Source organism: Balaenoptera borealis (genome assembly GCF_965194805.1).
Source record: "Balaenoptera borealis genome assembly, chromosome: 12".
In the NCBI taxonomy this organism is placed as follows: Eukaryota; Metazoa; Chordata; class Mammalia; order Artiodactyla; family Balaenopteridae; genus Balaenoptera; species Balaenoptera borealis.
Window position 1 is genome coordinate 92,700,584 of NC_138869.1, and position 27,964 is coordinate 92,728,547.

Sequence of the window (27,964 nt, forward strand, 5' to 3'; positions counted from 1 at the left end):
AACCGTATGGAGTACCGTGGCATCCATAAGCAGCCCCACAAGAAGCCCACCCTGCCATTCTCCCTAAGATCAAGGTGAGAGCTTGATGACACAGCAGGAGAGAGAAAATGCAGCCTGCCTCTACCATGCTGTGCTTCTTTTATTATCTTCACCCTGTACCGGTTCACCATATTGATTAAGGGAGTTTGATGATATGTTTTTAAATATAAGATTGAAAAAAAGTTTCTCAGAAGACAGAGTAATCTGTTGCCAGCTAGCTTTGTACATTTCAATTGTCACTACCACTGGGATATTGAAGGAAAAGTAATTTAGAAATACAGGAAATACAAGGACTTTCTCATAAAGTCCAAGATCCTCAAACATACAAATGCACAACTACTGCGATTTCCACACAGTCAGAAGCACCATTCATGAATAGAAAATAATGTAGTATTTCTAGACTGTAATGAAAATAAAAAGGGTTTACAGGTGAAGTGATGATACATAACCAACAGCAAGATAAAGTTTAGACACACACACACACACACGCACACGCACACACGCGCGCACACACGCGCGCGCGCACACACACGCGTGCGCACACACACGCGTGCACACACACGCGCACACACACACACACACACACACACGCAGAACAATGTAAAAAATTGACTTTACAGAAAAACTTGGCATAGTCCATAGTTCTGGAAAGTAAACAGAAGGCTCGAACCTTCCATAAACCTCTTAAACATTACCAAGTTATTAATTTTTGAACTTTAAGACACACTTCTATCTCTCAAGCTATAATGCAACAAAGACAAGAAATTTTATTATTTACTAAAACTATTCAAACATCAACTCTCAGATTTATAATTCTTAAGAAATCAAATTCCATTTAGAAGTGCCTTTTACAAAACAGATAGAAACAAAGCAGGATATGACCTTCGTTCAATCAAAAAGATCCATGTATTTATCCAGTCATAATAGACTAAGGACACATTAAGAAAGTGTTAACTTTGATTAACATTTTTTTCCCCCCTTGTAAATCTCACTGTTCCCTTGATTAATTTCTAAACATACTTCCTAATTCTTAAACATATTCTAATTTTCAAAAGTATAGCTTATCAAATCCTACTAAAGTAATAAATCTATTAGAGTAGCATCACATATATATGCCAAAAAAACCAAACCAAACCAAAAACAACTTTGATGTTCAGAACCTTCAGGGATCAGATTTCAATCAGTTAAAGATAAAGACAGTTGGGATGGTAACAATAGTCAACCTCTAATTATTTCCTTCTTCTCTAGCAGTTATACATGTATTGCTAGGGAAAGGAAGGAGAGGCCTTTAACCTGGGCACTTTTATCACCCGAGAAACAAATGGGACCTGTTCTAGAAGCAGTAAGTGCATGGGCTCTGGGCTCTAATCCCAGCGCCATCTGAGAATTCTTGGGCAAATAATTTATCCTCTCTTTTGCCTCCATACAGAATCACGTGAGATACGGTTAAGTATCTGCACATCATAGGGTTGTTATGAGGATTAAACGAGATATATACATTGTGTCTTGAACACTTAAAATTCAGTGAAGATGAAACATGGTATTTTATGGTCCTAACGAAATATGCAAACTGCCTCAGATATTATTTTTGTAAAATTACAAAGTCACTATTTTATTTGCTTTTCAAATATGGTTTATCAATTTAAACTATTTTTGTTTCTTATACGTATCATCAGGAGGTGCATAGTATAATGAATAGCATGGCAGACCAGAAACCGAATCCAAGTTCACATATTTATCAGCTGTGTGACAAGTGGTTTAAGCTCTCCAGGCCTAGTTACCTCTTCTGTGAGGTAGGGATACCAATATCTACTTTAAGATGTTGTTGAAAGGGTTAGAATTCGCATGCCCAGAGCCCGGGCAGAGTGCCAGGAATACAGAAGGTTTCGATGAAGGGCCACCGTTATACTCCATTGCAGGAGTGTGGCGTGGAAAACGGAGAATAGCAGAGCCTCCCACAGCACTTGCCAGCAGGGCCGGGAGGGTGACGTCCTGTCCCGGGTGCTGTCCTCGCAGCTCTAACCCACGAGGGAGAAGCTACGCCCGCTGCAGAGCTGGCACCTCCTACTCCCCGGGCTCTCAGTCTGTGGGGTGAGCCTTCTGGAAAAGCTCTTAACTAAACCCATCCTATATAAGAAGGGAGACCCGGACACCACCATTTATAAAGAGGAATTCACCTGTCAGATGTGCCACGGGCCCTTGTTATGTCTGCCTTTTCTTCCAATATCTAATACTGTTGTAACGCTGCTTTCAAGGAAACTAAAAAGGAAGAAAACAAGTCGCAGTCACCGCCACGGCTCTGCCCTTGCTCTGCTCTCCGCCTGACCCTGCCATCTCGCCTCCACCCACCATGCGCCCCTGCCCCTCTTCTTACTGACGCGTCAGATCTCGACTGGACAAAACCTCTCTCACCAGCACACAGCCCAGATGCACTGGGGGCTCCCACTCTGTGGGCTGTGTGTCCTACTGGCTGGCCCTCATCACGGCACTCACGGCACATGTGATCCCCCAAGCTCGCACCGTCCCACCAGAAAGTGCGCTCAGTTCAGGCAGAGCTGAACGAGCTGCACAAGAGAACCCGCTCCAGCAGAAGCCTCGGGCTCTACACAGTTACCAGGAAAGGGGTGCAGGGCGCCTCCCGGCAACTGTATGGCCGGCTGATCCTGAAGCTCCCTGGTGCAGGAAGACAGGGGCCACCAGGGCTGGGCCTCCTCTAAGGCCCTTTCCTTCTGTGGAGCTAACGCAGACCCGCTGAGAAAACTGCTTGCTAAGAAAACAGGCCTCCAGGGCCACCCTTATTTGTCCTCCTCACAGCTCTTTCAGCCAAAAGAAACAGACCTGAAGGAAAGGGTACCTAGAAGGTGGTCAATCAACGTTTTCTGAAGGGATATTTGGGTTTCTACTTGTTCCTTTGCATTCTGTGTTCATATTTTCATATAGTTGCAAGGATTCTTTTCTTGGGAGCTGATGAACTTGCCCTTCCAATGGAAGAAAGTCACCCTGTTCAGCGGCCTCTCCTGCAGTTCCTCCTCATCAAAAATGTTTATAAATTGTGACACGGTTGCAGAACCAGAGGCATAACGATCCAGCAAGAAAGGTGGACGACAAGCTCTGTGTAAAAACACTAAGTAGAAGCAGTGTTTCTGGAACGTTCCCCATGTGTCCAGCAGGGCTCTATTCGCCATGCTTTCTCTCCTTTAATCCTCCCAACCGCCCAGTGAAGTAGTTAACACGAGTTTCTCCCAACTTTAAGTATCCACCCAATTTACAGACAGTAGGTGTAAATGCGGAAGCAGAGGAGAGGCTTGGCTTTAGACATATTAAGTCTAGCCTGGCAGTTACATATCAGAGATGCATTTATAGTGCAATGCAAAGAAATGAGAAAAATGAAGGCACTGAATAATTATTAAAATAACTACCAGTATCAAGATTCCTGTCAAACAGACTTTCTCCACTTTACATGGAGATAATGGTGTTATTCTGTGTTTCCCTAGAGAAGGCCCTTCCAGGAAAGCCAGCCTCAGGTCAGGCAGAGACATTGCACGCGACCTGTCTTGCAGCTCTGGGCCATGTTGAGACTCTGTAAACGTGACCTGTGGATGGCACGTCCCGGGTTTTCTCTGCACACACACGCACATGCCCACATGCACACATACTTGATCTGCTCACATTAGAACATGTTGCAAAACGTGTTTTAATGAGGAACAGTTGGTCTGGTTCTGCTCAACTAAAAGACACATCCCTGTAAGAGAGTTGCCACCTGTCTCCCCAGCTTGCAGTGCAGCTTTTAAATGAATTCTTCGGTCCCTGCCACCTGCAGGTGTTGCCATGGGCCAGCAATCACATTCCACATGCCAGCTTCCCTTCCTGGACTGACAGACAACTTTGTCCCTGTGCTTCATGTCTTTACCGGATACCAGGACGGACAGGGGATTACAAGGGCCAAGGTACCTTCCTCCACTATGCTTCTAGACATTTCTCAAACTGGGAGCATCTTAATATCACATAATTAGGAGTGCCCATTATCTCTGAACCAAAGATGGTAGTATTTTCTAGCTCTTGCAGTCTCTGGAAAGAATGTTATATGTATAGTCCATTAGCATTACTGGTATATCATCATGTAACAGGATCAACAAATTAAACTTGGAATCAATTACACCTTATCATTTATTTGGGGAGGAAACTGACATTTGAAAATCTCTGTCACAGACTCACACGATGACAGCACGGTACTGTCAGCCTTTCTGTATCACTTTTGGGCATGAGCAATTCTAAATCAGCAATTATTCATATGTAATTTTTCCTCTTCCCCCTCACCTCAAATGTGTACTTGTTTATCAGATCATTAAAAACGCAAAGAAAAAGTTTTAAACCAGAACACACACACACTCTAAAAAACCCACTATTATTTTAGTTTTTTGAATCTTATTTTGGTGATAGCAGAGTAAACCCAAGGCTTTGCTAATAAGGCCAAACATAAATTATTAAACTGTCTGCCATACGATCAAGTGCATTTCAGATTATATTCTGAATAATTTTGGCTTGACGTCCACCAAAGGAACAGATCTGACGTGTCCCTGCGTGGTCTCGGCGATCCCTCCCTTGCTGGATGCCCAACCCTCTGACCTGAACAGCGCTAAATGAAAGAAAGAGATAATAATCCTACCAAAACCCAAAGCTCGGCACCTGCCCATCCTAATTATTTCCTGTAAGATCGTGTTCCACCCTACTCAAGAGATCTGAAAGTAACTCTTAAGCTCTGAACTTCTTTTAATAAATTCAAAATATTTCTTATGTGTAAATTTTTCTCATGGCTCAGAGGCACTGTTACACCTTGAAGTGGAAGCTAACAGGGAGGAAGAAAAAATTGTTTGATATCTTGTAACTCCAGATAAATTAGAGTTTAGAATCATCTTTTTCTCAACCAAGCCTGAACATGTGGCCTATGCAGAAAACCTATCGAAACCAAATATGTGATCAATACAAGGAAATTGTCTTAAAATATACATTATGCAGCGCGGTACACTATTCGAAAGGAACCTCTAAATCTCCTAGTTTTGAAGAGTTTGCTTTGAATACGAAATTATCTCCATAGCGGAAAGGTATCTCTATCGCAAGTGCATTTTATCCCTAAAATATAAACTTCAGGAGGCACCTCTTCACATGAGCATCCCTAACACGCGCTGCTGCACGAGTCCCTGGGAAGAAGAGATGAACAAAGGTGACTGCTCAGTCTCTGTAATGCCTTCTCAACCCTCCACTGCGGGCTTCTATCTGAATGCCTTCCTCTTCTTTGACCTTTTTTTTTTTTTAGAGATTTTTTAATGTGGACCATTTTTAAAGTCTTTATTGAATTTGTTACAATATTGCTTCTGTTTTGTTTTTTTTTTGGCCACGAGGCGTGTGGGATCTTAGCTCCCCGACTAGGGATCGAACCGCACACCCTGCATTGGAAGGCGAAGTCTTAACCACTGGACCGCCAGGGAAGTTCCCTTCTTTGACCTTCTTAAGCTTTCTTGAACTTAGCACCAAATGTCCATTCAAATAAGCTTACACTTTCCTGATTTTCTACTTGTTAACACTTACCAAAATAAGAGGGGCGGGGCAGGTAGGGTAGAGAATCAGATCTAAAATTAATGGTATAGTTCTCTCTTCTGCCAACTAAATATCAGCCCCAGATGTACACACACACACACACACACACACACACACACACGTGTGTGCGCACAGACCAAAAGGCTCACTTAGAACTATGAAGTCTGTGATCACAACGTTCATGACAGTGGTAGAAATCAGAACTCATCTGTTCCGAATTACTGGCTGGGAATAAGCATTAGTACAAACTAAAGCTGCTCCACAGGTGTGGCAAAGTTAAAGAAAAAGTAAATTGGGTCAAAATGCTTCACTGACAATGAAGTCCTTGATAATCTCTTAAACCACAACCGAAACCTTCCTCGTTGCATGGAGTGTACACTGCAAGCTGTGAACTGGGATGCAGATGAACATAGCAACTGGGTGCATTAAAGTTAATCTTTAATCAATTCAACTCAAAATAATTACTCCTAAGGATTTTGTCCAAATATGTAACCATGAGGGTGTGTTGGCAGATGTTTGTGTTTTAAATAACAACAACAACAAAAAAAAACCCACGGGTGATGTTAACCGCTATCACAATGCAAACCTCTCATCCTAAGTATCATTTTCAGTGACACTGGAAATACGGTTTTAGCATCACTGAGCTCCATGAACTGCATAAAATGAATAAAGGAGATGGCGGGTGCTTTGTTCTGTCTCAAAGCATCTCACAAATGACGAGCTAACATGTAAAATGTTTCCTTCAGATCACCGTGATGTTTATTCATCTTGCAAAGTTCAGATAAACTAGTTAAGAAAAATTACATGGTACATACTCACTGTAATTACACTAAACTCAGCCATCTGAAAAAAGTTCACGTCTCTACCTATTTTCCTATCACTTCCAAAGTTCTATTATGTGTTCTTCCAAATATCCATTCCAAGGTATGCCCATTCTCCCTTTCTACTTTGAATATGGATAGTTTTTTAAAAATAAACAATGATGATTCTACCAAAAGTCACTAAAATAACTGAGAGAAGGCTAATATTAAGAGATCTAATTATTTATATCACTATAAAAGCACGGCAGGCAGCCTTTCAGATGGCCCCAAACGATCCTCACCTCCTAGTAGCCGCGTCCTTGTGTAACACCTTCCCTGGGACGATGGACTGAACTTACTGACTTGCTTCTAATTAATTACACTCCACATAAATGATGGGATGTCCCTTCTGAAATTAGGATACTAAAAACTGTGGCTTCTACCTTTCTCACTCTCTCTGTTTGCTTGTTCTGGGGGAAACAAGCTGCCCTATGCAGAAGCCCTCATGAGAAGGAACTGAGGGAGACTTTCTACCAACAGCCAACAAAGAACTGAGACCTCAAACAACCCGTAAGAAACTGAATCCTGTCATCACCACATGAGTGGTGTCCAAAATGGGTCTCACTGGACTAAAATCAAGTGAGGTGTCGTCCTCCTTCTGGAGGCTCTAGGGACAAATCCGTCTCCTTGCCTTTTCCAGCTTATGTTACTTGGCTTGAGACCCCCTTCCATCTGCAAAGTCAGCATTCTCATTCCTCTGATTCTGATTCTCTTGGAGCCTTTTCACTTTTAAGGTGTCTTCTGATGTCACTGGACCCACCTGGATAATCCAGGAAATCTCTTTATTTTGAAGTCAGTACATTAGCAATTTTTTTTTAAAGTTTAACTTCTTTTTTTGGTTAGTTATCTATTTTATACATATTAGAGTACACATGTTAATCCCAATCTCCCAATTCATCCCACCACCACTTCACTCTGTACGACAGTCTCTAGGTCCATCCATGTCTCTACAAATGACCCAATTTCATTCCTTTTTAGGGCTGAGTAATATTCCATTGTATATATGTACCACTTCTTTATTCATTCATCTGTCGATGGGCATTTAGGTTGCTCCCATGACCTGGCTATTGAAAATAGTGCTGCAATGAACATTGGGGTGCATGTATCTTTTTGAATTATGGTTTTCTCTTGGTGTATGCCCAGTAGTGGAATTGCTGGGTCATATGGTAGTTCTGTTTTTAGTTTTTTAAGGAACCTCCATACTGTTCTCCATAGTGGCTGTATCAATTCACATTCCCACCAACAGTGCAAGAGAGTTCCCTTTCCTCCATACCCTCTCCAGCATTTGTTGTTTGTGGATTTTCTGATGGTGCCCATTCTAACCAGTGTGAGGTGATACCTCATTGTAGTTTTGATGTGCATTTCTCTAATAATTAGTGATGTTGAGCACCTTTTCATGTGCCTCTGGGCCATCTGTATGTCTTCTTTGGAGAAATGTCTATTTATGTCTTCTGCCCATGTTTTGATTGGGTTGTTTGTTTCTTTTTTAAATACTGAGCTGCATGAGTTTATATATTTTGGAGATTAATCCTTTGTCCGTTGAATCGTTTACAAATATTTTCTCCCATTCTGAGGGTTGTCTTTTCATCTTGTTTATGGTTTCCTTTGCTGTGCAAAAGCCTTTAAGTTTCATTAGGTCCCACTTGTTTATTTTTGTTTTTATTTCCATTACTCTAGGAGGTGGGTCAAAAAAGATCTTGCTGTGATTTATGTCAAAGAGTGTTCTTCCTATGTTTTCCTCTAAGAGTTTTATAGTGTCCGGTCTTACATTTAGGTCTTTAATCCATTTTGAGTTGAGTTTTGTGTATGGTGTTAAGAGTGTTCTAATTTCATTCTTTTACATGTAGCTGTCCAGTTTTCCCAGCACCACTTATTGAAGAGACTGTCTTTTCTCCACTGTATACCCTTGCCTCCTTTGTCATAGATTAGTTGACCATAGATGCACGGGTTTATCTCTGGGCTTTCTATCATGTTCCATTGATCTATATTTCTGTTTTCCTGCCAGTACCATATTTTCTTGATTACTGTAGATTTGCAGTATGGTCTGATGTCAGGGAGTCTGATTCCTCCAGCTCCAGTTTTTTCCCTCAAGATTGCTTTGGCTATTTGGGGTCTTCTGTGTCTCCATACAAATTTTAAGACTTTTTTGTTCTAGTTCTGTAAAAAATGCCACTGGTAATCTGATAGGGATTGCACTGAATCTGTAGATTGCCTTGGGTAGTATAGTCATTTTTACAATATTGATTCTTCCAATCCAAGAACATGGCATATCTCTCCAACTGTTTGTGTCATCTTTGATTTCTTTCATCAGTGTCTTATAGTTTTCTGAGTACAGGTCTTTTGTCTCCTTAGGTAGGTTTATTCCTAGGTATTTTATTTTTTTTGTTGCAGTGGTGAATGGGATTGTTTCCTTAGTTTCTCTTTCTGATCTTTTGTTGTTAGTGTATAGGAATGCAAGAGATTTCTGTGCATTAATTTTGTATCCTGCAACTTTACTAAATTCATTGATTAGCTTTAGTAGTTTTCTGGTGGCATCTTCAGGATTATACATGTATAGTAACGTCATCTGCAAACAGTGACAGTTTTACATCTTCTTTACCAATGTCTATTCCTTTTATTTATTTTTCTTCTCTGATTGCCATGGCTAGGACTTCCAAAACTATGTTGAATAATAGTGGCAAGAGTGGACCACCTTGTCTTGTTCCTGATCTTAGAGGAAATGCTTTCAGTTTTTCACCATTGAGAATGATGTTTGGTGTGGGTTTGTTGTATATGGCCTTTATTATGTTGAGGTAGGTTCCCTCTATGCCCATTTTCTGGAGAGTTTTTATCATAAATGGGTGTTGAACTTTGTCAAAAGCTTTTTCTGCATCTATTGAGATGATCATATCGTTTTTATTCTTCAATTCGTTAATATGTTGTATCACACTGATTGATTTGCATATATTGAAGAATCCTTGCATCCCTGGGATAAACCCCACTTGATCATGGTGTATGATCCTTTGAATGTGTTGTTGGATTCTGTTTGCTAGTATTTTGTTGAGGATTTTTGCATCTATGTTCATCAGTGATATTGGCCTGTAGTTTTCTTTCTTTGTGACATCTTTGTCTGGTTTTGGTGTCAGGGTGATGGTGGCCTCATAGAATGAGTTTGGAAGTGTTCCTTCCTCTGCAATTTTTTAGAGAGTTTGAGAAGGATGGTGTTAGCTGTTCTCTAAATGTTAGAGTTCACCTGTGAAGCCATCTGGTCCTGCACTTTTGTTTGTTGGAAGATTTTTAATCACAGTTTCAATTTCATTACTTGTGATTGGTCTGTTCATGTTTTTTATTTCTTCCAGGTTCAGTCTTGGAAGGTTATACCTTTCCAAGAATTTGTCCGTTTCTTCCAGGTTATCCATTTTATTGGCATAGAGTTACTTGTAGTAGTCTCTTATGATGCTTTGTATTTCTACGGTGTCCGTTGTAACTTCTCCTTTTCCATTTCTAATTTTATTGATTTGAGTCCTCTCCCTCTTTTTCTTGATGAGTCTGGATAGAGGTTTATCAATTTTGTTTATCTTCTCAAAGAACTGGTTTTTAGTTTTACTGATCTCTGCTATTGTTTTCTTTGTTTCTATTTTATTTATTTCTGCTCTGATCTTTATGATTTCTTTCCTTCTGCTAACTTTGGGTTTTGTTTGTTCTTCTTTCTCTAGTTCCTGTAGGTGTAAGGTTAGATTGTTTGAGACTTTTCTTTTTTCCTTGAGGTAGGATTGTATTGCTATATACTTCCCTTTTAGAACTGCTTTTGCTGCATCCCATAGGTTTTGGATCGTCGTGTTTTTGTTGTCATTTGTCTCTGGGTATTTTTTGATTTCCTCTTTGATTTCTTCAGTGATCTCTTGGTTATTTAGTAACATATTGTTTAGCCTCCATGTGTTTGTGTTTTTTACATTTTTTTCCCTGTAATTGACTTCTAATCTCATAGCATTGTGGTCAGAAAAGATGTTTGATATGATTTCAATTTTCTTAAATTACTGAGGCTTGATTTGTGACCCAAGATTTGATGTATCCTGGAGAGTGTTCCGCGTGCACTTGAGAAGAAAGTGTAATCTACTGTTTTCGGATGGAATGTCCTATAAATATCAATTAAATCTATCTGGTCTATTGTGTCATTTAAAGCTTCTGGTTCCTTATTAATCTTCTGTCTGGATGATCTGTCCACTGGTGTAAGTGAGGTGTTAAAGTCCCCCACTATTATTGTGTTATTGTCAATTTCCTCTTTTATAGTTGTTAGTGTTTGCCTTATGTATTGAGGTGCTCCTACGTTGGGTGCATATATATTTATAATTGTTATATCTTCTTCTTGGATTTATCCGTTGATCATTATGTAGTGTCCTTCCTTGTCTCTTGTAACATTCTTTATTTTAAAGTCTGTTTTACCTGACATGAGTATTGCTACTCCAGCTTTCTTTTGATTTCCATTTGCATGGAATATCTTTTTCCATCCCCTCACTTTCAGTCTGTATGTGTCCCTAGGTCTGAAGTGGGTCTCTTGTAGACAGCATATATATGGGTCTTGTTTTTGTATCCATTCAGCAAGCCTGCATCTTTTGGTTGGAGCATTTAATGCATTCACGTGTAAGGTAATTATCGATATGTATGTTCCTATGACCATTTTCTTAATTGTTTTGGGTTTGTTTTTGTAGGTCCTTTTCTTCTCTTGTGTTTCCCGCTTAGAGAAGTTCCTTTAGCGTTTGTTGTAGAGCTGATTTGGTGGTGCTGAATTCTCTTAGCTTTGCTTGTCTGTAAAGCTTTTGATTTCTCCGTTGAGTCTGAATGAGATCCTTGCCGGGTAGGGTAATATTGGTTTTAGGTTCTTCCTTTTCATCACTTTAAATATATCATGCCACTCCCTTCTGGCTTGTATAGTTTCTGCTGAGAAATCAGCTGTTAACCTTATGGGAGGTCCCTTGTATGTTATTTGTTGTTTTTCCCTTGTTGCTTTTAATAATTTTTGTCTTTGTCAGTTTGATTACTATGTGTCTCAGCATGTTTCTCCTTGGGTTTATTCTTCCTGGGACTCTCTGCGCTTCCTGGACTTGGGTGGCTATTTCCTTTCCCATGTTAGGGAAGTTTTCGACTATAATCTCTTCAAATATTTTCTCGGGTCCTTTCTCTCTCTCTTCTCCTTCTGGGACCCCTATAATGTGAATGTTGGTGTGTTTAATGTTGTCCAAGATGTCTCTTAGGCTGTCTTCATTTCTTTTCATTCTTTTTTCTTTATTCTGTTCTGCGGCAGTGATTTCCACCATTCTGTCTTCCAGGTCACTTATCTGTTCTTCTGCCTCAGTTATTCTGCTATTGACTCCTTCTAGTGTATTTTTCATTTCAGTTATTGTATTGTTCATCTCTGTTTGTTTGTTCTTTAATTCTTCTAGGTCTTTGTTAAACACTTCTTGCATCTTCTCGATCTTTGCCTCCATTCTTTTTCTGAGGTCCTGGATCATCTTCACTATAATTATTCTGAATTCTTTTTCTGGAAGGTTGCCTATCTCCACTTCATTTAGTTGTTTTTCTGGGGTTTTATCTTGTTGCTTCATGTGGTACATAGTCCTCTGCCTTTTCATTTTGTCTATCTTTCTGTGAATGTGGTTTTTGTTCCACAGGCTGCAGGATTGTAATCAGTTCATTAGCAAATTTAATTCCACCTGCACCCTTAAATCCCCTGCCTCCCATGTAACCTGACATTCCCAGGTTCCAAGGATCAGGCCATGGGCACCTTTGGGAGGCTGTTATTCTGCCTACCACAGGCCCTATGGATGATAATGTTTAGTTGCTGGGTACATACACTTCAGAGAATAACTGCCATACTCCAGAGAACTTGAAGTTTCCTAATCAAAGACCATGAGAAAGAGCCTTAACTTCTAACTTTTAGATTTTTTATGTGAAAAATGAGGGGTTTCTTTTGTTTTATTTTTAAAACTAGATCTAACCCTTCCAGTTCCACAACTCAGTGACTAAAAACAAGACATTGAGTTGTAGAGCTGGGATGACTGGCTCAAAGGCTAAAGCAGCATGTAATTTATGTGGGGCTACAGAAAGAGGGTGGAACGATGTGCAGCTCACAAGCAAAAAAGTCCAGGATTTCATAGGTTGGAACAGACTGAATACAGCAATGGTCCCAACTCTTCCTGCTCCCCTAGCTGTGCCTTTTGTCACATAACTGCCTAGTGCTTTCCCTGATCTTGGTCACGTGACTTACTTGGGCCAATGGCATGTTATCAAACATGCCGTATGCCAAGGCTTGAAAAGCTCTTGTGCATTTCTGTTTGCTGTTCCTGTTCCTCTGCCTTTACCATGAGGACGTTTCCAGGTTAGCCTGTTGTAGGATGAGACACATGGAGCAGAGCTGATTCATCCAAGTAGTCCCAGTTGTGGCTACCTGCCAGCTGCCAGCTGAACCACCAGGCATGTCAGCAGCCACATCGAGATCAGAAGATCCGCTCAGAGACCCCACAGCTGACTGCAGATGTGCGAGTGTGCCCAGTCGAGATTAGCTGAACCCCACTAAGGTTTTGCGGTTGTTATATATGAGGCATTTATAGTGACAATAGCTAACTAATATATAGGATGACCAGATATTTGGTTCTGCAGTCTTTTTGAAGTAAGGGATACACGTATATCTCCAGCACAAATATATTCATTCACTCATTCATTCATTCAAGAGACACTGAGTGAGCATTTGCTCTATGCCAGGCACTATTCCAGACATTAAGGACAAAGGAGTGAACAAAGCAAAATAGCTCAGCCCTCATGGATGGCGCTTCCATTTTATTAGCTGGAGACAAAGAAACATACATATTTGGTATGTCTGATGGTGAGATGTACCATGGAGAGAAACAGAGTAAGGACAGGGGGTACTAGGTGTGATAGATGGTGGAGGCTGCTATTCAACAGAGGGCTCCTCAGGAAGGCCTCATTGATAAGGTGGGTTTCAGCAGAGATCTGAATGGAGGAGAGGACAGACATGACATGTGGGCATCTAATAGAAGCACGTTCCACGCAGATGGTCTAAGCAAGTGGGAAGGCCCTCCTGAGGGAGCAAACCTGGTGTGTTCACATCTCAGGTGCAGCATGGAGGCCAGTGTGGCTGGCCCAGTGTGTTCGAGGGGGAAAAGGGTAAATGATGATGTCAGAGAGGCGACGGAGGAGTATGCAAGGCATTAGGCCTTGTAGGCCACTGCAGGGCTTTTGGCTTCCACTCTGAGTGTGATGGGAAACCCGAGACTTTTTTTAAATATTTTTTACTGTGGTGAGATATATATAACATAAAAATTACCATTTTAATCATTTTTAAGTGTACAGTTCAGTGGCAATTACATTTGCCATGTTGTACAACCATCACCACTGTCTATTTCTAAAACTTTTTCATCACTCCAAACAGAAAGCTCAGTAACTATTAAGAAACAACTCTCCTACCCCCAACCTCTGATAACCTCTAACCTACTTTCTGGCTCTACAGATTTGCCTATTCTAGATCTTGCGTATAAGTGGAATCATATAATATTTATTCTTTTGTGCCTGACTTATTTCACTTAGCATAATGTTTTCAGGGTTCATCCATGTGGTAGCATGCTTTAGAACTTCATTTCTTTTTATGGCTGAACAAAATTCCACTGTATGTACATATCAACATATCAAAGACGTTCTGTTCATCCAGTTATTTGTTGATGGACACTTGGGTTGTTTCCAGCTTTCGGTTATTGTGAATAATGCTGCTATGAACATTGGCATACAATACAATTGGCAACAAACAGAGCAAGTATCTATCTGAGTGCCTGCTTTTAATTCTGCTGGGTACATATCCTAGGTCATATGGAACCCTAGATTTTGACCACAAGAAAGACATGATCTGATTTTTATAGAGGGTAGAAACAGGGAGACCAATTAGGCAGATTGTTTGTGTTTATTTTCAGATTATATAGTACAGAGCATGGAAAAACCACCTCCTACAAGAATATTTAAAAGAAAAAGCCTGTAGCAAATTACACTATCCTACACTATGGTTGCTTTGTGACTGTTCAGAGGAACTGACCTCATCTGAAGGATAGCAGAAAAGAAATAGCACTCAAAGTCAATGAAAAGGGGAAACTTAGAAACACGATCACCAAGTATTTGTTTTAGGTAACTATACTTTAAAAAATGCTGTTGTTGGTTATAAATATGACTGAAAAGACCAATGACCATCTCCTCTTCTCACGGTATATATGTCATGGATGCGATATTAGCATCTCAGTTAACGAGGCCCAAATAAATCCTCAGTGATCATCAGCATGCCACCAACTTCGTACCACACAGTCATTTATCACTTCCTCCGTGCCAGTACTACTGAGTGCTTCCCATGCATTACCTCACTTCATTGTCAAAACTACCCTATTGAATAGATTCTATCACCCCCAATTTATAGAAGAGGAAACATACCTTGAGATGGTAAGTGAACAGCCAATGCACACAGTTGTAAGGGATAAAACCAAAATTCCGAAACCTACACAGTAAGACCACAAAGTGTATGTGCTTGAGGGATACTCTATTCTTTCAAAGTGGATGTTTGCAGGAAAGAATCCCTGGGAGCCAGGGGCCTCTAGAAGGAAAATACTGACCTTGATAAAGTAAATCTGCAACAGTTTTTGGCTTTTTTTGTCCTTTGGACTTCTTTCTCAAGTGGTGGCAAATCTGAAAGTTACTGGATCCTATTTTTATAGGTTGACTTCCTACCGGATAACTGTTGACTTGACACATGGCTTGTGCATTTATGTTTCTCAGTAATTTTATAGAATTACACTGGGGAGATTGAGGGACAGGAGAAAATTTATTTCTCCAAAGCCCTTTACATTTCAAACATGGCAAACTATGTTAGAAAACAAAGATATTCATGGTTCTATTATTTTAGGCACAACTCAAAGTTAGTACTCTGAATATGACAGGAGAAATAGGCTGAAAATTTATGGTTAGAAGCATGCCTGGCTCTAAAAGTACTCATCCTTACAGTTCCCATGAAAAGAATTTAAATTTGCAAGATTAACATCAGTTTAAAAAGGGGTTTTTGCAATCTGCTTATCCAGATGTCAGATGACTTCAAAGAGCAGGTTGGGTGGCTTGACTGTGATTTTTTTAGCCTTTAAAGAATATACTAATGTCCTAAGTTGAAGTAATAGACGATATCAACCTATCACGTACTGTCAACCTCCCTGCCTCTTGTCAAGAAACTCTCTATTCCACCCTGCGTATCAGTGACAGCCAAGTTCATTCAACAAGTATGTACAGAGCACCAACTCTGAGCCAGGCACTGTGCTATGGCCCGAAGCTGGTGGTGAACAGAACAGACCGGGTGGCCCTGCTCTTGTGAACTTTTGCTCACACAGGTTACTTTCACTGTTTTGCTCGTGCTCAAAAACGTGCCAACGTGCATGGTAGAAACTTCTAGTATTCACCCATATCTTCTCCATCTTATTTATACAGAAGTATGTATTTCCCAAACTCTTGAAATTGGGTGGGGCCATGTGAATAGTTCTGGGCAACAGACATAAATAGAAATATCCTGTGCTGAGGCAGTGAAGAGGCTGGTTCTCCAGACAGGCAACCTGGGTCCCTGAGTGCCTGGGTGGAGCAGACAATCCCTGATGCCAGATGTGCTGTAGTATGAGTAGGAAATAAACCTTTCTCGTGTTAAGCATGGGATTTCAGGGTTAATGTGTTACTGCAGCACAGCCTAAGTTATCATGGACTAATACATGTGCTTTATTGTATAATGTGCTACTTTACTTCAAAGTCCAGAGGGCCCACTCTTCACAATGAACATTATTCTACACTTGCTCCCAATTGCCCACATCTGCTTACAGACGCCCAAGGAAAGCCAGATTTATTCCTGTGTATTCTGTCACTTGACTCATGTTCCTTTTGCACTGAGAAAAATCTCCTTCTTTACTTCCCTGGTTAAGTCCTTCTCACCTTCCAAGTCCAATTCTAATCCCATCACATCCACGAAACCCTCTGTAGTGGGAACTGTGTGAATACTCTCTTCACATTGACCATCTCCACACTGTAAATTCCACCTCGCTTATACAGATTCCAAGAAACACTTCCCATCCTCCTTTGTCCCTAGGCTACAAAACCTGAGACCCCGGTCCTCCACACTCAGATGCAACAGGTCTGAGACCTGGATCGTGAAGTAAGCTTCACGAGGAAGCAGTCAGGGCTTGGGGCTTCTATCTTGCTGGGGCAGGAGGGGCAGAGGTAACATATCTTACCAGCAGCTTCTATGTGGTTTGGGTGTTACTGTCAGAAAACTCAGCGAAGAGTCTGCTTCTCAGCCCTTCGAAAGATTCTGTGGACTACCCAGTATCCCTTTTTACACACCTTTCTGTTTAAACTAACCGAGCTATTTTCTGTTGTCTTCAAAGAACCCTGACCTGATACCCCAAGTCTACAGAGGTCTCCTATCTTCCAGTCTCTTATGATCTGATGTCATTCAATTTAGCATTTTACATATTACAGATTTTGTTTTATAAGCACCTGTCTTCTCTTCCCAACTACAGTTCCATCTCCTTGAGGGCAAGGATCACACCTTAAGACTGCTGGTCCCAAGCAGTGTTTGGCATAGTGCTGGGTCTACTTTATGAATTGATCGGATGACCATATAATTTATCATCCAAACCAGGATACTGTGGAGAATGCAAAATGGGCACTATTATTAATTATACCAGGATAACAAGGTATAAACCAGGACCATCCCAGACAAACCGAGACATATGGTCATACTTTGGCACTGGTAATTGATGCCTGAGTAAAAAGTCTGAAAAGTAACGTAGTCAAAATGAGAGAACAAAAGAGCAATTCTGGACACCTTAGATGTGGTAAGAATCACCCATAAAACTTTAATCACCAGGGCAATGATGCCACATCGGGTAGCCAGTGCACCCACATAGGACCCTCTCTCTCACCCCAATCCCTCCCCAAAAGGGTCACAACAGAATAGCAGTACTACCAGAAGAACATTCAGACTAAAATCTCCTCAAAGGCCGAGACCATATTCATTATTTCTATCTCCAATATTTAGTCCGGTGCTTAGATAATATCATGTTCAATAAGTACTAAAACATATCCTAAGAAGCCAGGCATTACCTGTATGTTCAATCTGTGAGTAATTCAGGCTGGGGGGCCTGATTCTTTTTCTTGCCCTCAGCCATTCCTAGCTCTGGGAGGCTGCCCGTGGCCTTGCCTCAAGCTCCTTCTACCTGCTTCTCCGACTGTCGGCAAAGGATGCAGAGAGGAAGGGAAAGTGCCTGCCCAATCCCACCCTATGATGTCTCTTTGTGAGTGTGCACAGCCATGTAAAGAACATTTCATGGGACTTCCCTGGCGGTCCAGTGGTTAAGACTTCGCCTTCCAGTACAGAGGGTGTGGGTTCGATCTCTGGTCGGGGAGCTAAGATCCCACATGCCTTGTGGCCAAAAAACCAAAAACATAAAACAGAAGCAATATTGTAACAAATTCAATAAAGACTTTAAAAATGGTCCACATCAAAAAAGAAAAAAAAAAAAAAAAAAAAAGAACACTTCATGTGTTCTAGCTGCTCTAACCCAGGCCAGAATAATAAAAGGAGGTAATACAGGTAAAAAATCTCAACACCAAGCACATAGTAGAGGCTCACTAAACAGTAGCTATTATTATTATCATCGAGGCACAATTAGTTCCTTGATGCATGCAATTCCCTTCCCCATGCCCCAGCGACAAGCCTCTGGAGGGGGAAAATTATCGTCAGCGATCGCACAGTTACTGATGCAAGTGAAATGAAAGCTAATTGTTTAGTTAGCATCAGCTCGCTCTGATGATACTCTGAATGGTACTCAAATTGGTGCATGGAAGGTATTGCAAACATACTGAAGACCTTTTGAACTGACATAATCATACAAGTTCAGCTGTGATGCCCAGTAAAATACAGCTCAGGGGCATAGAATAAAAGCTGTGTATCTAGACTGTGAAACCCAAATATGTCCTAATGGATCTGCAAATGAAACTAATTAGAAGCCATATGAAAGGAAGAAATGGACTAAATATTAAATGTGCTACAGTTTTAATTGTGACAACAACTTAACATGTGGGCAATGAAGAATTCAATATTATATAAAGTTAAAAAGGAAAAAAAAAAAACAACTAGGAAAAATTGCTCGGGATTGGAGCCAGTATCTTGGGGGTGGAAGGAAAAATCGGAAGGAACACACCCTCATTTACTTCTAACACGGTTAGCTGATCTGTTTGAAATTAGATCCACTCTCAACTGTTTTAACTTAATTGTTAAGCCATTTCTTAACCTCATGAATGCAGTTTTCATGCGCTTTCAAATCTGGCCCTGAACTAATAGACCCTTTCACTTCAGTAGTTTTGGAAATGAATGTTAGATGGAGAGGAAAGCATTTTAACAATGCTTTTCTAAGGGTCAAAGCTCTGAAAATATAGTATAGTTTGTACATAAAACTCAGTACACCTGAATATCCTGCTGGCCCTTTGTCTGGTAATGAGGCAAACCATGCCACCCTTTAAAACTTCTGCTTCCTTTCTGAGGGCAGCTGGCTCTGTTGGTGCTGAGCTATCTAACTGCTCAAGCGAATCCATTATTAGGATCAAAGTCCCAGCAGATGAGAAACAGGTGGCAACCAGGCACCCTGGGGCAGTCCTCCCTTCCCTTGTGAGAAACAGGGTAGGTCCAGGTCTCCATTCTAGAATATTCTCCTTTCAAAGAGGGCACAAGGAATAAGAGGAAGAAATGCCTGTCAGTAAGAACAGCCAGTGCTGTAAGATTGTTACTGAGCCTCTTTCTGTGAATTTGTCATTCTCACTGTGTGGAAGAACCCCTAAGTGAATCTGGTTTCATTTGCCATTTTGTAGGAAACCAATGGCTGACGGTCACAACATTTGAAATGATAAAAGATTATGCAATTTTTACCTTCACTGCTTGAACTAAAATGATGCCCTAGCATGTATCACAAATTAATAATGATAATTATTATTAATTATCAGTAGCCAACATTTACTGTAACAGTAGCTGACACTTCTTGATTGCTAAGCCATTTCCATGTAAATCCTATGAAGTGGGTACTATTATGATCCCCCATTTCCAGAGGCAAGAACTGAGGTAGAGAGAGGTTGAGTAACTTGCCCAAGGTCTAATGCTTGTGGTGAAACAAGGATTCAAACGCAGGTGATCAGAACCCAGAACCCATGTTCTTATTTGCTATACTGTGTTGTACAGTGACGACCAATGGAAGCAAAGTACCACTTAGAAAATTAAAGTAAAAATATTAAAATAGAAGCCAGTAAATCACTGATTTTTAAAGGTATACTTACTGAATCCCTTTATCAAATATCAACATATGTACTATGCACTGGGCACGCTGTCCACATTATCTAATTTAATCTTCTGCGAATTAGTTATGCCCATTTTACAGATGAAGACAGCGACTGAAGAAAGTGTGCTGTACAACATCACAGGAATTGTACTTGTAATCTGAACCCACACCTGACAGGTTCCAAATCTCGAGCTCTTTTCACAAAGCCACGCTACCTCTTCTTTCTTTAAAGCAATTCTCTATGACTAGGAATAAAACTAATAAGAGGAAAACTTTGGAATAAAACTGACTACTTTTAAGTTTAGAATTAGGAGAGAATTTTCTTCTTCTCTCTCTTCTGCCAGGCACAAAATAGCTCTGACTTCTTAAGTATCGATCCTAGAAATGGGAGGATTCAAGTGATCTGTTATAACATGGGCCATAAAAGGAGAAAGAACGTCAGCAGTAAATCTGGTTCGTCTTTACCAAGCAGCAGTAGTGCTCACATTCCCATGTATTCCTAAGGCAAACTCACAACTCGAACCACTTTTAACAGAACACAGAGAAGAGGATTAATACTCTCCAATTTCTCATCACTTTCTTTTTCTCTCCTTTTTTGTACCTAGTGTAAGCTTCTCTGTTATATAAAAGGAAACTGCTGTCCAGAAGTTGTCAAATAAGACTCCTGCAACTCAAAAAGGAAAGGTAGTATAGGCCTGGGATTAAAAACCCAGGCTTGATCCCACACCCATCAGGATGGCTGCCACCAAAAAACCAGAAAATAATCAGGGCTGGTAAGCATATGAAAGAAACTGGAACCCCTGTGCACTGCTGGGGGGAATGTAAAACGGCATAGCCACTGTGGAAAACTGTATGGTAGTTCCTAAAAAAGTTAAAATTACCATGTGATCCAGCAGTTCCACTTTTGGGTGTATACTCAAAAGAATTAAAAGCAAAATCTCAAAGAGATATCTGTCCAACCACATTCACAGGAGCGTGAGTCACAACAGCCACAAGGTGGAAACAACCCAAGTGTCCACTGATGGATGAATGGATAAACAAAATGTTGTATAAATACACAATGGAATATTATTCAGCTTTCAAAAGGAAGGAAATTCTGACACATGCAGCAACAGGAATGAACCCTGAGGACATTACGTTAAGTGAAAGAAACGAGGCACAAAAAGACAAATACTGTTATGATTCCTCATATGTGAGTTCAGAGACAGAAGGTTGGTTGTCAGGGGCAGGGGTGAATGGGGAGTTGTTCAGTGGGTATAGACTTTCAGTTTTATAAGATGAAACAAATGGGTTCTGGAGATGGGCTGAACAACTTGTGAATGTACTTAACACTACTGAACTGTGCATTTAAAAGTGGTTAAGATGGTAAATTTTATGTTATATATGTATGCTACCACAATTCAAAACCAAGGACACAGGCTTGGAAATTGGTATGACTGGGAAATAAATCCTGGCTTGCCTCTCCCACCTTCTAATTTTGTGACTTTGGATAAGTTGTTATTATTTATTGAGTTACTGATGCTCAGATTCCTCACCTCTGAAATAGGGATAAGAATAGTACCTGCCTCACAGCATTATGGGGATACTGTGAGTGAACGCGTGTAAGATACAGTATTTAGCCCATAATAAACACTCCATAAATACCGGCTTTGTGTCATAGCAGTAGGCGTGGAGTCTTTAGCCAATGGCAATGCAGAGTAGGTACAGAGAGAGGAAAAATCCCTTGCAATCTCTCCAGAGGCCACATGGGGTGGCATTTGTTCCCTTAGGGGATTTAACATGGCCCGGGGTTTGGCTCACAGCCTTGAAAGCTCAGAAACTCAACCGCCCAGCATCTGCAGAAGGGATCACGTGGATGGGACTCAGGAGTCCAGTGTATAAAACTGGAACGCCAATTTATAAACAGCACATTTACAGGGGGCTGAACAAATCTGTTTTCTTCCTGCAGGAAGGCAGATTTGCATAGGAAAGGCAAACAATATTCAGAGGGTGGCCTGGTGATCATGGACTCAACAAAGGGAAGGAAATGAATCACGTGTATAATGGTACCAGGCTAAGGTAACCAGATGCATTCATTTCTAAACAGGGATAGTTTTCTGACTTTTTGAAGTCCACCGGCCAAAGCAGCCTCTTTTCTGGGACACAGGTGTTTTCTGCCAGTGTTGGCTCTGGACCTTCCTTGTTTTGCTTGCATGTCTGACCACTTCTATCCTCTGGCCTATTGTTTCTCTGGCCACTTTAATGCCTTCCATCAGGCTGCGGTCCACTCCTGTAGGCCTAGGAGCCAGTCCTCTCTATAAGGTAATTCTGCCTGTCTTTTCTTTGACCAAAAGGGTATTGGGTTTCATACAGGGTAATATTATTCAACTCAGGTGCTAGAGCAATATAGACTTTCACGTATTTTGTTTAACAGCCTAAGAAAAATCATTAGAAACATTCATTGAATTTCTATATACAGTTAGGCAGTAACCATCAAGATATATTGCTAAGTGAAAATAGCAAAAGTATCCACCATTTATCTAAGAAGAAGGTAATAAAAAGTATGTAATATATATAAATGTTTACATTGTTAAGACAAACCACTGGAAGAATAAACTGAAAACTAAAACAAACAAAAACAGTTCCTTAAATAGGTAAGAAAGGAAACAGGGTGGACATGACAGGAGTAGTAGAAGTTGGGCTTCTCAGAACACTTTTGTAGGTTCGATTTTGCAAAGTATTTTACATAATTATGAAACAAAATTAAGTGTTAAAAATTCAAAGAAATGGAAAACGAATACTCCTACTTATGTACTGATTTGTTGGTATAACTATATGAAGAAGAATTATTTCGGGTGCCTTTAGAACCGTTTTTTGCCTGTACATCCCTAGTGGGATGCACTCTATGAACAAAAACAGCGGAAAAACCACCACCACCACCTAAACTGCTTTCAGTAATCATATTGTTGGTGATCGTGTTGGTATAGTTATTATTAGGCAGTTACGTGAATATTATAGGATAAAACAAATGAATAATTACGCGGTGTTACTGTGAACTGGGATGGAAGAAAGAAGTTACAGGTGCAAGACAGAAAATTTCAGAATTTGACCTGGATGGGAGCATTAGTATGAATTGAAAAAAAAAGGGGGGGTGGATTTTGTAGCTCCACCTGCTGAAAGGTATAAATATAATGACCAATTAAATAGTCCACACTGTAGGCTCTAAATATCATTTGTTTAACTAAAAGAAACCAAGGCTCCTTAGAGACATGGCTGATTCCCGGGCTGGAGCAAAGAATGAGCCTAGAACATCTTGTCACATCAAAAAGCAAAGTAACTATCAAAGACTTCAGGAGCTGTGTCAAAGGATTGAGGAGCCAATTTGATGAGCTTCCACTCTCCAAAAATGCAACTACTTGAGCACCAATTAAATATAATAACTGCAATGGATAAAACCATATCAAACATGCAAAATCCATGAGTTTATAATAATACTAAAAAAACCCTCATTGGCTACTTTTGGAGGATGTTACAGAATCAACTCAAATTTTTAAAACTGGTAAACAGAGAGAAAGACATCAAGCCTTTATCTCACCTTCCCTGTCAGAAATGTACCTCAGGGTAAACAAAAATGAGTAAGGCTAAGTTTCTCTTCATGGAAGTGCTTTTAGCTAATAAATGAGGAAGGGGAGACAGAATTAGAACGCCACCATTTTGAAACCCCTAATGACTCAATGAATCTAGGCAATGCTCATCAACCACTGACACATAAAGAGAGGCAACCAGACATTCTATGCCTCATAATGGAAATGCACAGCATCACACAAAGTAATCTTGTCAAAAACCCAAACCTGAATCTGACTAAGCCTCTAAATCTAACTACCAATTTATAAAACAAGTGGGGAACCAGAGAAGCCTGTATCAGAGGATACAATTAGCAAATTCCAAACTGTGGGAAATGCTGCAGGACAAACAACCTGGTTTCTTCTACAAATAAACTGCAATACGAAAAGAGAAAAAAAGAGAGAAAAGGGAACACCGATAGATTAAAAGTGACTTACAAGACATACTAACTAATTGCAATGAGTGGACCTGATTTGCCTTCTGATTCAGACAAACTGCTTAAAACACTGCAAAATTTGAACACTGTGTTGACATTAACTGGATAAAGAATTGATGCTAATTATTTTAGATTTGATACTGTATTTAAAAGGAGTCTTCATCTTGCAGAGATATTTTCTGATATATACCTCGATGAAATAAAATGGTAAATGGGATTTTCTTCAAAAGAATCAGAGGCGGGATGGGGGTGAATAAGAGCAGAGATGACATAACTGTTAAAGGTGAGCGATAAGTAGGTGGGATAATTATACTAGTCTCTCTACTTCCGTATATGCTTGAAATTTTCTGCAATAGAAATTCTCCAGAATAGAGTTAAAGCAAAACAGCTTTTTGATCCTACTCTTTGATGATGGCTCTCAGATGATTTTTCATATTATCAAATAGTCATGGATTTTGGTACAGGTGACACTAGGTCCTGTTTACCCAAAGATTTTCTTCAGATGGAATGCCTGAACAGCACAGTAATTTTCCAAGAAACATGAATTGTATAAAAAAGATCATCACATTAAATTGGATGTGTTAACACAGATTTAGGTTCCACGAGAGAACATGGTAAAAATATCATACTCTTAAAACATCGCAAAACTGTTTTTCCCCAAGTTCCTACTCTTTTGGCCCCTTTCAGTAAACATACTGTTTTTACAAATATCAAACACTCCTTCCCACTTGAGAATCATTTTCCTGGAAGAGGGGCTCTCAAACCTCAGCCTCCATCAGTATTACCTGGACAAGTTGTTAAAAAACAGATTACGGGGTCCCTTTCCCAGAATTTCTGGCTCAGGCCTGGGTTGGGGCCCAAGAATTTGCATTTTAACAAGTTCCCATTTATCGCTGATACTGCAAGTCTGGGGACCACACTTGAGAATCACTGTCCTGGAACGTCTATGAAAATTTATGTGTCCCCTGCTTCCTCCCATCTCTTCTCCCCCCTAAGAACAAAGTTGCCTGACAGTTTCCATAGAAAAGAGCATGATCTATCCTTTCTTTGATTTATATTTATCCCTTTGAACTCTACAATGCCTTCCATTGGATAATTATTACATAACCTTTTTCTGAAATTAATTACCCTTAAATGATATTTATTTTAAAATGTTCCCTATTAGGTTAGAGGTGGCATTTTGGCTCCCACCTTCCTTAAAAATAATCAGACTAATTTTGTCTCTCTATCCTATTCGCCCCTTCCCCTCTTCCTCCATTCCTCTAACTGAACTGAAAAGAGGAATAGTAATAACCATAAAAAGATATTACTATATGCTGTTTTTATTAGAATATCATTTCTGAGAGGACAGTAAGCTTTTGACTTTACTATAGCTTTCCTTTCCCACCATGTTATGGGCATTTATCTAACTATTATTATTTGAAAATAACAAGGCCTGATTTCTATTAATATTTACAGTACAGAATTAGAATTCAAAGTCCTGCCACAGGGTATGCATTCAATCCATTTTTGTCAAATGAAATATTTCAATCACAGAGTCTTAGAGACAACCGAGGTCCAGGGAACCTAAATGACATACAAAAGGTCAAAGAGTCTGTTACTGCAAATGCCAGAATCCTATAATCCAGATCTCGTAACTCACACCCAGCCTGTGCTTCTCCCCCTGGTCTGTTGTACCCCTCACCAGTTTTATCGAAAGAGGTCAACAGTGCCTAAAGTGAGACAAAGTAAGTCCAAAGTAGCATAGGGCTAAAATACTTAAAGAATAATCCTAAAATTCTCAATTAAGGAAATACATTTACTATGGAAAATAATTTTTTTTTATACAATATTTTGCTTTAGATGCTTTGGCCTTTCTAGGTTTCCTTACAAAGTGTGTATGAGGAGGTTATTAGTCTAGAAAAACTCAGAAAAAGCCTAGAAAATTTAAGAAGACAGAAATTTTGACGGGCTTGGTGTCTCTGGCACTAAATAAATTACCCTAATAGATCACCCCCACTCCAATACAATGTGCACTGCGTGATCACAAGACCAAAGCTGATAGTACCACGGTCATCTGCAGACTCTGCTCTTTCTAGAGAAGCTAGATTTGGGGGAAAGGGAAAATAACCACTTAGTAACTATTTACTACGTCCCAAAAATAGTTTTAGGTGGTTTACATACACTATTGAATACATTCCTTTCAACAACCCTATGAAACAGACATTATTGTCACATTTAACAGACTAAACTAAAGCTCGGAGGAGTCACAGGCCCAGGGTAAACTGGCAAGTCACAGATGCAAACTCAGGTGTAACTGCTTCCGGGGTCACACTTCATCCACAGGGTGAGGCTCATTTTTTCACTAAAGAGTCCCAGCACCTCTATCAGTACTCAAAGACTCAAAATGTCTGAGACAGGATTATAACCTCTATCATCTACTTCTAAATCCTAGAAAAATGGAAGCTGTTCTCCTCCTGCTTAATTTATTTTGGTTCATATCATTAGCAAAACCATTTGTAACACCAGGACAAATTCATTAAGGAAGGACTTTTGACCCTGAGTTTGGCATGTCTTTAAAAGCAGACAAATAATGAAGCGTAAAGCTATGTTCATTAATTTACATGAAGTCTCAAATGGTGATAAAGGACTTGCCTGATGTTCCCCTTAACGTAAATGCCCAAATCAATATTCCTAACCCTTTGGCCTCATGCATGCGATCAAACTATAATTCCCAGAGGCCCAGAAGGGCCAGCAGTCAAATGACCTTTATCCTCGTCTCACCTAGGGCTTTTGGGTCATCCCAGCTCAGAGGAGGCCTGTTGAGAGAACTGATGACACCATTTCCCAGGCTGGAGGGAGGCAGCGGAGAATAGAAAAAGCTGTCCCATGGAATTTAAATGGGGCTGCCCCTTTAGAAAGCAACATTACAGTTAAGGAACCAGTGAAAGGGTACTGCTTTTCCTTATTTGTGTATTATTAATGTGATGTTTTAAAATACCACCCTTTTCTGGATGGACCTAGAGTCTGTCATACAGAGTCAGAAAGAGAAAAACAAATACCGTATGCTAACACATATATATGGACTCTAAAAAAAAAAATGGTTCTGAAGAATCTAGGGGCAGGACAGGAATAAAGACGCAGATGTAGAGAATGGACTTGAGGACACAGGGAGGGGGACGGCTAAGCTGGGACGAAGTGAGAGAGTGGCATGAACATATATACACTACCAAACGCTACATATATACACTACCAAACACTACTATCTAAAATAGATAGCTAGTGGGAAGCAGCCGCATAGCACAGGGAGATCAGCTCGGTGCTTTGTGTCCAACCTAGAGGGGTGGGATAGGGAGGGTGGGAGAGAGACACAAGAGGGAGGGGATATGGGGATATATGTATACGTATAGCTGATTCACTTTGTTATACAGCAGCAACTAACACACCAATGTAAAGCAATTATACTCCATTAAAGATGTTAAAAAAAAATACCACCCTTTTCAATAGGCTTACATGAAGGAATTAAAGCAGGCAGGGTCTTGAAATAATAATTTGCCCACCACTGCCATTTGTCATAAAATCCTTTTCACTGTGGCGATTTAAAATCAACCTTGTAAAACATACCGTGAGGAAAAACAGAAAAAAAATTTTTAAAAGCCACTTCCTTTAAAAATTTCTGAAGTAGTAGTTAACATGTCAAAAGCCGAATCTTTAGCAATATAATTTAAATGCTGGATTACACTGTTCCTTCCTGGCCATCCATCCAAAGCCCCACGTATGATGTATGATTTTTTTCTAAACAACAGCAAACATTAACGGTTATGCTCATCAAGTGTGAGAGTTCACTCCTGGTTGAGCAGGGTGACACGCTTGGCAGGGTTTGGACAAAGGCTGGCCTACGTCACTCCATAATCGGTCAGATGGCTGTACACACGGCTTCTTCACGTGTCCTCGTCAAGCTCATGAGAGGTGTCAGTCACATTTGGATTCCAGAGTCCACCAGCACAATAAGCGAGAATATAGATAATATGAACTTCTTTATCATTAATCCTAAAGCTTAATTA

At 40.2% G+C, this 27,964-nt stretch overlaps 1 protein-coding gene across 4 annotated transcripts in view; it reads right to left on the reverse strand.

Annotated features, from left to right (window-relative positions):
- CDKAL1 (CDKAL1 threonylcarbamoyladenosine tRNA methylthiotransferase) overlaps window positions 1–27,964 on the reverse strand; it is a 654,356-nt gene that overhangs the window by 4,682 nt on the left and 621,710 nt on the right. The window lies entirely within an intron of this gene.